This window comes from Rhinopithecus bieti, unplaced genomic scaffold (genome assembly GCF_001698545.2).
Source record: "Rhinopithecus bieti isolate Rb0 unplaced genomic scaffold, ASM169854v2 scaffold_73682, whole genome shotgun sequence".
Lineage (NCBI taxonomy): Eukaryota > Metazoa > Chordata > Mammalia > Primates > Cercopithecidae > Rhinopithecus > Rhinopithecus bieti.
The window spans coordinates 1,330,432-1,344,155 of NW_016829166.1; the positions used below are offsets into that span (position 1 = coordinate 1,330,432).

The 13,724-nt window shown below is 37.7% G+C and overlaps 1 protein-coding gene and 1 long non-coding RNA gene across 12 annotated transcripts in view; one reads left to right on the forward strand and one right to left on the reverse strand.

Annotated features, from left to right (window-relative positions):
• The window catches only part of PTPRM (protein tyrosine phosphatase receptor type M), a 797,738-nt gene that overhangs the window by 648,944 nt on the left and 135,070 nt on the right, over positions 1-13,724 (forward strand). The window lies entirely within an intron of this gene.
• LOC108523922 (uncharacterized) overlaps positions 1,466-13,724 on the reverse strand; it is a 20,163-nt gene continuing 7,904 nt past the window's right edge. The window contains exons 4-6 of one of the 2 annotated variants that reach the window (XR_001883932.1): positions 10,106-11,773; positions 2,855-2,944; positions 1,466-2,033 (exon numbers count right to left, since the gene is read on the reverse strand). This is a non-coding gene — a long non-coding RNA (uncharacterized LOC108523922). Of the gene's footprint in view, positions 2,034-2,053; positions 2,945-10,105; positions 11,774-13,724 lie in introns of those variants that run through there. The other variant, XR_001883931.1, reaches the window with a different exon arrangement.

Genomic DNA, 13,724 nt, shown 5'->3' on the forward strand with positions numbered 1-13,724 from the left:
TTTGCTTTACATTTCTTTTTTAACCTTGTGGCAGAAATGAAATATATTTGGTCTTTGTCCCTGGTTCCTGACACTGAGCTCTTAAAACCCTTGGGATTTTATGAGTGACAAGCATCTTTTACTAAAATCTAACTTTATGCTAATGATGACTTAGAGTGGAGCCCTTAGCTAGCCTCAGGATGGGGTGGGTCTCCAGAAAAACCTGGAAGTTTTTCAGCCCCACACACCAACCTCCAGCGAAGCAGGGTAGAGGCAGCTAGAGATCACACTCTCTAAAAACTCTTCAACAACAAGCTGTGATGAGCTTCTGGGCTGCTGAATATCTACATGGGGGTGCTGGGTGGTGGCACATCCACAGAGGGCATGGAAGCTTGGCGTCCTGGCCCCATACCCAGGCCTACACACCTGTTCATCTCGTTGCTTGCCTGTTTCCTTTATAATATCCTTTATAATAGACCAGTAAATGTGTGTTCCCTGAGTTCTGTGAGCTGCTCTAGCGAATTAATTAAACCTAAGGAGGATGTCGTGGGAACCCTGATTGATAGTATAGAAGACAGCCTACTACCAGGGACTGGCATCTGAAGCAGGGGTGCCATTTTGTGGGACTGAGCCCTCAGCCTATGGGATCTGACTCCAGGTAGAAAGTGTCAGAATGGAAACGAATGAGAGGACACAGAGTTGGTGTCCACTGGAGAGTTGCTTGGTGTGGAAAAATCCCGCACATCTGATCACAGCAGTGTTCTGTGCTGGGCTGAATGTGTGAGAGGAGGAAAAGCACTTTGGCTTTTTCCTATCTCTTACCAACCCCTAATAGAAGCAATGTAGAATTATTTACGTGAGACTCCAGTGCATTTCATAACATAACTATTCCGTGTTATGGAACATGACTATTCCAACAAAGAAACTCTATATCATCATAGACAGTTTCACAGCTCATAAAGGCATTTCAGAAGCGAGTAAGGCTTTGAAGGTTGGACTTCCCATAAGTCTTTCTTGGCTGATAGAACTTTCATGATGTTGAGAGTACCTGCCCTTGTCTAACACCTACTATATCAGCACTGTACAAAGAACACACACCGGGTTGGGTACGGTGGCTCACTCCTGTAATCCCAGCACTTTGGGAGGCCAAGGCAGGCGGATCACGAGGTCAGGGGATCAAGACCATCCTGGCCAACATGGTGAAACCCCATCTGTACTAAAATACAAAAAATTAGCTGGGCTTGGTGGCGGGTGCCTGTAGTCTCAGCCACTTGGGAGGCTGAGGCAGGGGAATCACTTGAACCAAGGAGGCAGAGGTTGCAGGGAGCAGAGATCCGAGATCGTGCCACTGTACTCTAGCCTGGTGACAGAGCAAGACTCCATCTCAAAAAAAAAAAAAAAAAAAAAAATACACACCTACACACACAGCACACACAGAGATGTGTATTTCTAACCACAGTGCTGTTACATTACTATCAAACCCATTTTCCAGATGAGAAAATGAGTCAGAATTTAAGTAACTCACCCCAGGCTGTCCTGTCTAGAGTAGCAGGCAGGCTGCAGCAACACAAAGCCTGTGTTCTTTCTACTGAAGCATGTTACTTCCGTATGAAACTCCGTGGAGACACAGACCTGTGGAAATTAACCTTGTGTTTTATTGATGGGACTTGTGATTTCATGGCAGGAATGTTCGTTTTCCTCTCCACTGTTGTGTTTGCTTTGAACAGTGAATTGTCCTTTGGCAGAGGACCCATCTAGCCTGGGGCCCCGTTGGCAGCGCCAACTCTGGTGCGTTTCAGCAGCTCAGCAGCAGCAGATGCTGTCCATTAATCTCACTCAGGGTCTCAGCTCTGTGACATGAGGTCACTGCAACATTGCTCCTCCCTGCTCTAGCTTCTCATTGTCTGAGGAATGCAGGAAAATCATTCTGACGATATCTGCCAGCCTGGCTCATCTGGCTTGACTAGTTCTAGGCTAACATCAAGCTACAGCTCTCGAGAGCCGTAGATTCCATGTGCTGCTCTCCTAGATGTTTACGTGGCTGCCAACCAACCCTGCAGCAGGAAGAAGGGAGAAGACAAGGAGAAGACAAGTTTGTAAACCTGAGTTGTGTTTGAAAGGCCAAGGATTTCTAAAACATCTTCTCTAGAAGTTGATGAATCTTTTTTCAATGGAATGATAAAAAATAACTGACAATCTTATTAACCTCATGGCAGAGCCAAGATAACACACTTTGATTAAATGATGCAAAAAATAACCAGTTGAAAAGTCAATGTTTTTTTTTTTTTCAAAGAACAGTGCTGTGTTTTAGAAAGGACAGTGGATTAGGAATCAGAAGGCAAATGTGGGTCATGGTTCCTCTCTGCGAACTCTCTAACACTGGAACGTTGAGGAAATCACAGAACTTCCATGAAGCAACTTCTATCAGTTGTGACAGCAACGACTCACAAAATCTCTGTGATATTAGCAGTAGTACGGTCTCCTTAGAGATGCTGGATTTCCAGCTGGATGGGCGTATTCTCATGGATGGAATGTTTTCCAGTGGGCGACACTAACTGGCTGTTGGAGATCTGTGTGGGGACACGGCCGTCACGTACGATCCACAGGTACTTCTCTGGTTCTCTGTGGCTGGTTCTGATTTTATTCCAAGTTTCTGAATGAAGTGGTTTCTATCCCAGTATGCCCTTCCTATCTTTTCTTCCTCTCCCCTCATTTCAGCCTCCTCCCATCCTCACTTCTAACCCCTGCCGCATCTCCAAAACACTGGGAAGTCTGCATTGAGGTGATAAGGTCATAGTATTAGCACACGTTTGTATCAAGTTCTCACAATGTCTGAAATGTGGTTGACTCCATGACGTCTCTAATCCCTACTCACCCAGTCCTTAAGAATCAAGGGCAACCCCGCTCGGGTCCCCTTCCACGCTGTGGAAGCTTTGTTCTTTCGCTCTCACAATCAACCTTGCTACTGCTCAAAAAAAAAAAAAGAGCAAAAAAGAATCATGAATGATAAGGAAATATATGGACTAAATGTTTGGAATTAATAATGTTTCACATTTTACAGTGTGTAAATTAGTATTATTGTCACATGTATCATTCAGAACACAGTAATATTGAATGAGAGCCCATATTTTTGACCTGTCATGTCACGGAAAAGAAAGAGGACGTGCTGACTTTTCCAATTTCTTCTGTTGTCTCTTCTGAAATAAAGTAGTTTTATGTCCATCGTTGAAATATAATAAAATTGGCAGGGCATGGTGGCTCATGCCTGTAATCCCAGCACTTTGGGAGGCCAAGGCGGGCAGATCACAAGGTAAGGAGTTCGAGACCAGCCTGGCCAATATGGTGAAACCCCATCTCTACTAAAAATAGCAAAATTAGCCAGGTGTGGTGGCAGACACTTGTAGTCCCAGCTACTTGGGAGGCTGAGGCAGGAGAATTGCCTGAACCCAGGAGGCAGAGATGGCAGTGAGCCAAGATCATGCCACTGCGCTCCAGCCTAGGCAACAGAGCGAAACTGTCTCAAAGGAAAACAAAAAACAAAAAAAGAATTCACCCGTATTATTCATTGTGCCGTAGATTTTTAAAACTTCTTCACTCCCTTTATCTTCTGTTATCGCCCTTTAGGGAGACATGGAAAACCTTTTATCTGTTTACTTCAGGGAAATTATATGAGATACTGAATAATTGTAATGTATTCAATGTTAATTATAAATACGCAGCATATGTTTTTATATGTATTGTATTTATGTGCTTTAGGTAATTATGCACGTGAGCTCCTTGCCAATTTTATGGCCAAAATATTTTACTTGGCTGATTACTAAGTGTATTTTAAGCTTACTTCTTGAAACATGAAGAGAATATACTATAAATCCAATTAACATAATTTATCTGCCTAAAGAGAATGGTTGCTTTTATTTTTTTTTTCTCTATTTTAATGATGGAAAACAGTTGTAAGAGTATGGAGTACTTAATTTGTTTTAAAGCTTTCCAGGCCCAATTTTGTNTTGCTTTTATTTTTTTTTTCTCTATTTTAATGATGGAAAACAGTTGTAAGAGTATGGAGTACTTAATTTGTTTTTAAAGCTTTCCAGGCCCAATTTTGTTGTTTTCTTTTAAGAGGAAAAGATAATTTTAAAAGAAATTTGGAAATTTTAAAGAAAGCATAAAAAAAACCTACAAATCACTATCAATTTTCAATAATTTTCTGTCTAATATTTTAAGACATTACAATCTTAATATAAAGAGTTTCATATCTTATTTTTACACTTAATGTTATATCCCAAATGTTTCCTTTATCTTTGCCATGAACACTGCTATAAATAACTCTTTAGATTTACCTCCATTGCTTTCTAAAGATATATTTCAAGAGATGAAATTACTAGTTCAAAGTATATAAAATGCTTAAGATTCATTACATACTCCTGTTTTGACAATCTGTTTTCATGAAGGTTGCATCAGCTCACATTCGCATCAGCACTGTAAGAATGGTTACTTCAATTCCTCACTAAAATGGCTATTAAACTTCTAAAAAATCTTTACCAATTTGATGAGTGAATTATTTCCTTATTGTTCCGTTGGAAGCTGTACGTGTCTTCATATGTTTACTGACCATGTGAAAATTTTCTTTTGTGAATTGTTCATATCCTTTGCATCTTTATCTACTAGAGTATTATTTGTCTTCTGCTTATGTGTGTAAGCTCTTTTATTGCCTACCTTGCCTTTCATCTATAGAAACATGTTGTTAATTCTCAGTATTTGTGTTTCCATAATTTTAGAATCACCTAGTGCATGGGAAACGTGGACAATTCAGACAGTCAGCTCTAGGAAAAATTCTGTATAGTTTTGTTTGAAATTGCATGGGATGCATTTATAAATCTTGGAAGAATTGTCTTCTTGGCAATATTAGCTGCTCCTGTCCATTAATATGATTTATGCCTCCATTTGTTTGGATCTTCTTTAATGTTTTTCAATAAAGCTTCAAAATCTTCCTTATCAATCCTATACATCTTTTGGTTTGATAAGATTAAAGTATGCCAACTAATTGGATAGCCTAGAAGAACTGGATAAGTTCCTAGAAACGTACAACTTATTAATGAAGAAACAGAAAACTCAATATAGCAATAACAAGGAGAATCAATCACTAATCAAAAACCTCCCACAAAGAAAAGTTCACGTCCGGATGGTTTTACTGGTGAATTCTACCAAACATTTAAAGAAGAAGTAAGGCTAGTATTTCTCAAATGCTTCCAAAAAAGCTGAAGATGAGAAAACACTTCCAAACTCCTTTTACAAGGCCAGTATTTCCCTGAACAAAAAAGCCAGATAAGGACCCTATAAGAAAAGAGGATTAACCAATATCCTCAGTGAACATACATCCAAAAATTACCCACAGAACACTAGCAAGTCAAATTCAACAGCACATTAAAAGGATCACACACCATAATCAAATGGGATTTATCCCTGGGGTGCAAGGACGGTTCAACATATGCAAACCAATAAATATGATACTGCACATTAACAGAATCAAGCATATGAAGTATATGATCATCTCAATATATGTAGAAAAGGCATTTCTCAAAATTCAACATCCTTTCTTGATAAAAACTCTCAACAAATTGTGTATGGAAGGAATATACCTCAGCGTATATGAAAGGCCCTATATGAAAGGTTTCCAGCTAACATATTCAACGATGAAAAGCTGAAGACTTTTCTTCTAACAAGACAAAGGTGCCCACTCTCACCAGTTCTATTCAACATAGTACTGGAAGTGAAGTCCAAGCCAGAACAATTAGGCAAGAACAAGACATTAAAGGCATCCAAATTGGAAAGGAACAAGCAAAATCGTCTCTGTTTATATGTAACATGATCTTATATATAGAAGTACCTCAGAGACTCCACCAAAAACTGTTAGAACTAATAATCAGTATTACAAAATAAACATACAAAAATCAATTTCACTTCTCTACACAAACTATGTTAAAATGAAGTAAGAGGAAAATCATATTTATAATAGCATCAAAAGAATAAAATACTTAGAATAAATTTAACCATGGAGGTGAAAGATCTATACACTGGAAACTAGAAGACATTTATAAAAGAAATTGAAGATACAAATAAGTGGAAAGATATTGCATGTTCATGGATTGGAAGACTTAATATTGTTAAAATGCCCATATTACCCAAACTGACCAATAAATTCAGTGCAATCTTCATCGAAATTCCAATGGCATTTTTTAACAAATAGGAAAAAAAAATTCTAAAATTTGTGTGGAACCACAAAGGACCCCAGATAGCCAAAGCAATCTTAAGAAAGAATAAAACTACATGCATTGCACTCCCTGATTTCAAACTTGATTGCAAGCTGCAGTAATCAAATGAGTATGATCCTAGCATAAAAACAGACACAGAGACCAATGGAACAGAATTAAGAGCCCAGAAATAAACTCATGCATATATGATGAACTAATATTTTACAAGAGTGCAAAGAATGCACGATGGGGAAAGGATAATCTCTTCAATAGACGGTGTTGGGAAAACTAGATATGCACATGGAAAAGAATGAAATTGGAATCCTCTCTTATTCTCATAAAACTTAACTTGAAATTGTTCAAAGACTTAAACATGAGACCTGAAACAATAAAGCTGTTAGAAGACACCTAGGGAAACACCCCCGACATTGGTCTTAGCAATGTGTTTTTCTTTGGTTGGTTGGTTGGTTGGTTGTTTTTTTAGGACCCACTACAAAGCAGTCAGTGACTTTTTGGGTATGAAACCAAAGACACAAGCAGCAAAACCAAAAGTAGCAAGTAGATTCATATCAAAGTACAAAACTTCTGCACAGCAAAGGAAAACAATCAACAAAGAGAAAAAGCAACCTACAGAATGAGAGAATATATTTGAAGACCATATATCTGATAAGAGGGTTAATATCCAAGATTTATAAGAAATTCATACAACTCAATAGCAAAAAAAAAAAAAAAAAATCCTTAAAATGAGCAAATAACCTGATACATTTTTCCAAGGAAGATATACAAATGGTCAATAGGTACAATAAAAGGTGGTCAACATCACTAATCATCAAGGAAATGCAAATCAAAACCACAGTGAGATATCACCTCACACCTGTTAGAATGACAAATCAACCTAAGCGTTGGCAAGGATGTAGAGGAAAAGGAAACCTTGTGCATTGTTGGTGAGAATGTAATTTTTTACCACCATTATGGAAAACAGGATGGAGGTTCCACAAAAGGTTAAAAATAGAATCATCTTAAAGAGACATCTGGACTCCAATGCTCATTACAGCATTATTCACAATAACCAAGACATGGAATCAACCTAAATGCTTATCAATAGATGAATGGATAAAGAAATTATGGTGTGTATATGCAATGGAATATTATTCAGCCACAAAAAAGAAGTCCACCCTGCCATTTGCAACAACATGAGTGAACCCTGAGTACATTATGCAAAAGGAAATAAGTCAGAGAAAGATAAACACTGTATGGTTTTAGTTACATGTGGAATCTAAAAAAGTCATAGAAACAGAATAGAACAATGATTGCCAGGGGGTGGGGGGGTTAGAGGAAATGGAGATGTTGGTCAAAAGGTACAAACTTTAGTTATTAGATGAAGAAGTTCTGGGAAACTAATGTACAGCATGGTACCGCATGGTGACTGTAGTAATTATACTGTATTATATACTTGAAATTTGTTGAGACTTAAGTAGATCTTAAATGTTCGCACCACACACACAAAAGTAACTAAGTTAGATTATAAGATGTGTTAACTAACTTGATTGTGGTAATCATTTCACAATATATATGTTACATGAAATGTTTTAAAAACTTTGGTTGACAAGTACCCTTAATTGATTATCAGTTATGATTAGGTTAAGGAAATTCCCTTTAATTCTTGGTTTGTTTATATTATTTACCATGAATAGATACTGGATTTGATAGGATACTTTTTAGCATTTTTTGAGATACAAAATAATTATTTGATTTCTCTTCTTCGGTGTGTTAACATAGCAAGTTACTATAACAGATATGTAATTTATATAATTAATATTATTATTATATACCAAAAAGCCAACCCTTCATCCTAGGGTTAAACCTAACTTGGTCATGTTATATATTAAACATTGCTGAGTGCTGTTAACTAGTCATTTTTTATTCATGTTCATAAGCGAGTCTAATCTGTTAATTATCCTTATTATATTTTCATATTGTTGTAGATTTTAAAATTAATTTTAGATTTTAGAATTAATATTAGAGTTAATTTAGATTTTAGAATTAATATCTGCTTTTTTAAATGAATGGAATCACATTCTGTAATTTTTTTATTCTCTTAAAATTATCTTTCCCTTAAGTGTTTAAAAGTGACCTGTAAAACTGGCTAGATCTGGCATTTTCCTCATGCTAAAATTTTAGATTACTAATTTTTTTCAATAGTTAATATGACTGTTACAGATTTCTCATTTTTCTTGAGTTAATTTTGATAGTTAATATTTTCATATGAATTTCTACATTTTATCTTTTTATTTAGAGGCATACATTTCTTAATATATTCTTATCTTTTAAATTTGTTTTTACTCATGTTTCTTTATCCCTTTTTCATCATTATATAGTTTATTTATGCCTTCTTTTTTCCTTTAGCATTCCTGCCAGAGATTTGTCAGTTTTATTAATCTTTTCAAAGAAATAACTTTTGTCAGCCAAGCACAGTGGCTCACACCTGTGATCCCAGCACTTTGGGAGACTGAGGCAGGTGGATCACCTGAGGTCAGGAGATTGCGACCATCCTGGCTAACATGGTGAAACCCTGTCTCTACTAAAAATACAAAAAATTAGCTGGGCAGGGTGGCGGGTGCCCGTAATCCCAGCTACTCAGGAGGCTGAGGCAGGAGAATCACTTAAACCTGGAAAGTGGCGGTTGCAATGAGCCAAGATCACACCACTGCACTCCGAGCCTGGGTGACAAAGCAAAACTCCACCTCAAAAAAAAAAAGAAAAGAAAAAGAAAATAACTTTTGTCTTTGCTGATCTTTAATATTACATTTTAAAATTTATTTTATTACTGTTGTTTATTAATTTCCTTCTACTTTCTTTGAGTTTATTCTTTTCTTATTTTTAAATGAGGTGCTACACACATTAATTTGCCATGTTTTTTTCTAATATAAACATTGATTTGACAGTATTGATTTTTCCTCTAAGTAACAGTTGTCCTGCATCCAATAAGTTTTGACAGATAGTATTTCTATTATCATTGACTGTTAAACATGTTTTAGTTTTTATTATGATATATTTGACCCGTGAATTACTTAGAAGATTGTGAGTTTATGAGTGCATGTTTTAGTATGAGAACTAAATTTTATCTAAAAAAGATAAAATTTATCTTTTTACCTTAAAAATCTAAAAAAATTATCTTTCTATTAATGACTTCCAACTTGATTGCATTATATACAATCATAGAACATTCATTGCAATTTGTGAACATTAGTTAGGGCCTTATACATAGTCAGTTTTCTTAAATATTTTATGTATTCTTAAAAACAATGTTGAGCACAGTGTTTTATACATTTTTTAGATCAAACTTTTGTTCAAATTTTCTGTATACTTAATTTTTGTCTATCTAATCTCTCAGTTACTGAAAGAAGTGTGTTGAAAGAGGTAATATATTTTGGAGCTAAGTTATTAGGAAAGTGCAAGTTTAGAATTGCTGTCTTTTTAAGTGAATTGAACATTTTATCATTAAGCACTGATAGAATTATCTTTAGTAATGTTTTTCTTTACAGTTTATTTTGTCTAATTCCAGTATAACTTTGCCAGTTCCCTTCCAGTTAGTATTTTTTCTAGAATATATTTTCTACCCCTCTATTTTAGTGTTGTCTCTTATACATAACATATAGCTAGATTTTATTATTTCAATCAAACCGCACAGCTTTTACCTTTAAATTCTACAACTTAGTACATTTTTAGTTGTGATTCATGATAGATCTGAATGCATTTCTATCACCTTATTTTGTAAGATATGTTTCTTCCATTTGTTCTTAGGCTTCTCCCCCACCCTACCTTTTCTTCCCTGTATAGGAAGTTCATGTAAAATGGAGTGAGCATCTCTAATTTACCTTGATTCCATGGATCTCTCTAGTCTTGATCTTTACGTGAGCCCCTGACTACTGGCTCACTTTCCTTTCTATGAAAGATGGGATTATATGTTCCATAGCCTCTGATCAGTTATTCATCTTCTCTTTTGTCACTGCCCCAAAGCCTAGACTTCAGCCAGGTCCATGCATCTTCCTCCACAGCTCCTGTTCCTTCTTGTTTTCATTCCACTGCTGAACCTTCAGAGCTTTGTCTAAAAGCTCTAATTTTTAAACCAGATCCTCCCAGTAAAAACATATTCTCAGGCATCAGAGGTTGTGGTGATTCAGCAGTACAGTAGGAATCATTGGTATATATGGGGCTTTTATGAGTTATATTCGCAATTCAAGACTGACAGCATTTAGAAACACTACAACTTGTCCTGTGAGTCTGATGAGCAGAAAGGAGGAGAAAATGGAGCTTGCCAAACAATTCAGAACTGATGGAAAAGCAGTTTGCTCAGAAGCCCCATGTGGTTTGCCCATTTTCCTCTGCCCTTTGGAAATTCCTCTAAACATTAGTTCTGACTGTCAGCATGCGGTCCAGTAACATTTTCATTTCAGTCCCCAGCTCCTCTGCAATGGGGAGGCAACTGATCTACTCCAGTGTGCTTGAAACCATGGTCACTGTACTCAGGAGCCCCAGGTAGCGCTGGTACCTCTCCCAGTAGATGGAGCGTTCGGCTCATCACAATTGCTCACTGTCATGCTGTTCCGTGCTTTGTTGGTGGGGACTGAATCTTGTATGGAGTTTTCAGCGGTTTATGCTTTGTTTAGGGTCTTGATATCCAGTTTCCACGTTGGACTTCTTCTTTATATTTTGGCACAGGTCTCATTAATATTGGCCTCTTAACCATGTTAAAGAACCTCAAATAGGCTGCAGAACATGGAATTTGATCTATTTTTCACTAAATAAAATTTTTAAATTTATGTGTTTGAGTTCTAGCTATGACTACTGCATTGGTCAGATAATTTTAATGCTTTTTTAAAAATCTGCCAATATTTGACATCAGTGTTCCCATAAAATAAATAAATGGTTCTTCATAATTGCGTTTCCAGTGCTTTTCCCATGTGACTCTTTTCAGTAGCTTTCACTCCAGAATTGTCTGAGTAGCGGCTGCCATGATTCTTCTGAATTGTCTGAGTAGTGGCTGTCATGATTCTTCTGAACTGGCAGTTATGTCAGAACCATCTAATCAGTGCCTGAGCTGTGCTGGTATTGGTTTTGGAAGGCCGTTTTTCAGAATGGCATCCACCTAAGCATTTGTTAAATTATTAGACCTATAAACTCTTCCCACGAGGACCCTCAGAAATGCTGTTAGACATGCAGAGCCTTAGGGACACCCTTTGCACCACCATAAGTACCCGAACTCTGTTAAGCAAAGTTCAAAACTTTGAGCCAGAGTGGGTAAGAGTCACAGCTCTCTGTCCTCAGGAAACATCCCTCCAATGTCCTTGTCAAGAGCTTGCATACATAGTTAATCAAGGAAGAACTCACTGGGATTTTGAGTGACATCAGACACCATTCCAGTGTCGCATGTTGAAGGATTACTAGCAGGGTTTCCCCTGAATTTATGAGACATATGTGATTATCCTTCAGCCTGCAGTCACTGTAGGAAACATGTTTCTTCTGCAACCTGCAACTGGTAGATGCTGTAAGAAAATGCATAAAAAATTAGTGCTAGATTTTGAAATTGTTATTAAGCGGATCATAAAAAAGCATCCCTCTTTCAGTTCTGTCCATTTGATTTATAAGGAGGCTAAAAATGGAAATGTAGATTTCAATGGGGCCAGGTGTGGTAGCTCATACCTGTAATTTTAGCACTTTGGGAGGCCAAGGCTGGGGAATCACTTGGGCCCAAGAGTTTGAGACTAACCTGGGCAACGTAGTGAGACCCCATTTCCAAAAAAAAAAAAAAAATTAAAAACTTAGCTGGGCATGGTGGTGTGCACCTGCTGTCCCAGGTACTTGGAGGCTGAGGCGGGAGGATCACTTGAGCCTGGGAGTTTTAGGCTGCAGTAAGCTATGATTGCACCACTACCCTCCAGCCTGGGCAATACTGTAAGATTCTGTCTAAAAGAAAAAAAAAAAAAAGACTTCAGTGGTTCCAGGAAACTCTTTGTGTTTAGAGCTTTACAGGTAGGTAAAGAGATTGTTCTGCTGTTTGAGGCATGAATGAGGTCAGAGTCTGAAAATCTTAAGCCTTTTCCTGGCCATTTTCTTGTGCTGCCTGACATAGGGCACACTCTGCTATAGTAAACTGCAGCTTGCTTTTCCTTCTGCTGAACCTCTCAAAACCTCTAACTCCTCCTTGAGAAAAGGGATTTGTGTCTATTTCATAGGACAGTTGTAAGAATGACGTTTTGTGTATACATCTTTGGGTATGCATCAAGATATCAACAGATATTTTCACTGTGTTCTAGAACTGGGTCCCTTCATTCTTGGATCACTGCCAGTTTCTCTGATCGATTCAGTCATTATACCACCAGGCGTTGATTTCCTGAGTCACATTGAAATATTATTCACTTCCTTGTGCTTAGAAACTCACAGTACTTAAAGCCCTGAGTGTTTATGACCTCTTATTAGTGAGCTCCATCCTGCCTCTCTTGTATCTCCTTGTTCTGTGGTAAAAACCTCTCGCTTGGGTCATGTCCACACGTTCCTTCATTTCCACGCCACTGTCTTTGTTGTAGGCATCACTTGCCTCTGCTAGGAACCCATTTCTGTTCTCTACCTTTCCAAGTCCTTTAGGTTGGTTCCACTAGGACCAGCTCAAATCCTGCCTCCTCCTTGAAGTCTTCCCACCCAACCCTTCCATCCCTCATGGATTTCTTCTTTCTCCAAACTTTCACAGCATGTTGGAGTCCCTGCAGCGTCATTTAGACTCTATTTACTACCTCTCTGTCCTGTTTACTGCCTGTTTCATCAGTGTTACAACTGGACTGCATCTTCTCTTAGTAGGAGGACTTCAGTTCTTTGATTTGGTCTCCACACTGCCCGTTTTGGACAAGCAGCTCTTTAAAGGATTGTCATGTGATAGGTCAACGCAGACCAGTAATGCTTAAGTTTAACAACTGATCATAATTTCTTGTTTTTGAAAATGTTTAGTGCCAGGTAGTAGACTTCCTCATGGTGGTGGGAAGAGAAATCAACATTTTTATCCTAACAGCAGTTGATGTTATTGACCATCATCTATGGGCTGGGCACAGAGCTAACCACTTCCATGTGTGATCTCATTTAAGGGTCAGGACAGCCCTCCTCCCAGCAGACATGAGGAAACTAATCGTTAGAGAGCTCCGTCTCATATCCATGTCACCATGCTCATGAGAGGTACTGCAATCTGAACCCCAGGACAACTGACTCTGGGGCTCGTGCCATTTTACAACAACAACAAAAAATACAATATCCATCCTCATCTTCCCTATGCTTTGGGTCTGTGAGACCTGAAGAGGTGGAGGACAGGTTGGACCAGGTCTTCTACGTACATTAGATACCAGAATGCAGCCTGACAACTTTCTCCTAATTGTGAATGACAGAAAAAAAATATGATTTGTAGAGATTTGCCAAAACTGTAATTTTTTTTTTTTTTTTTTTTTTTTTTTT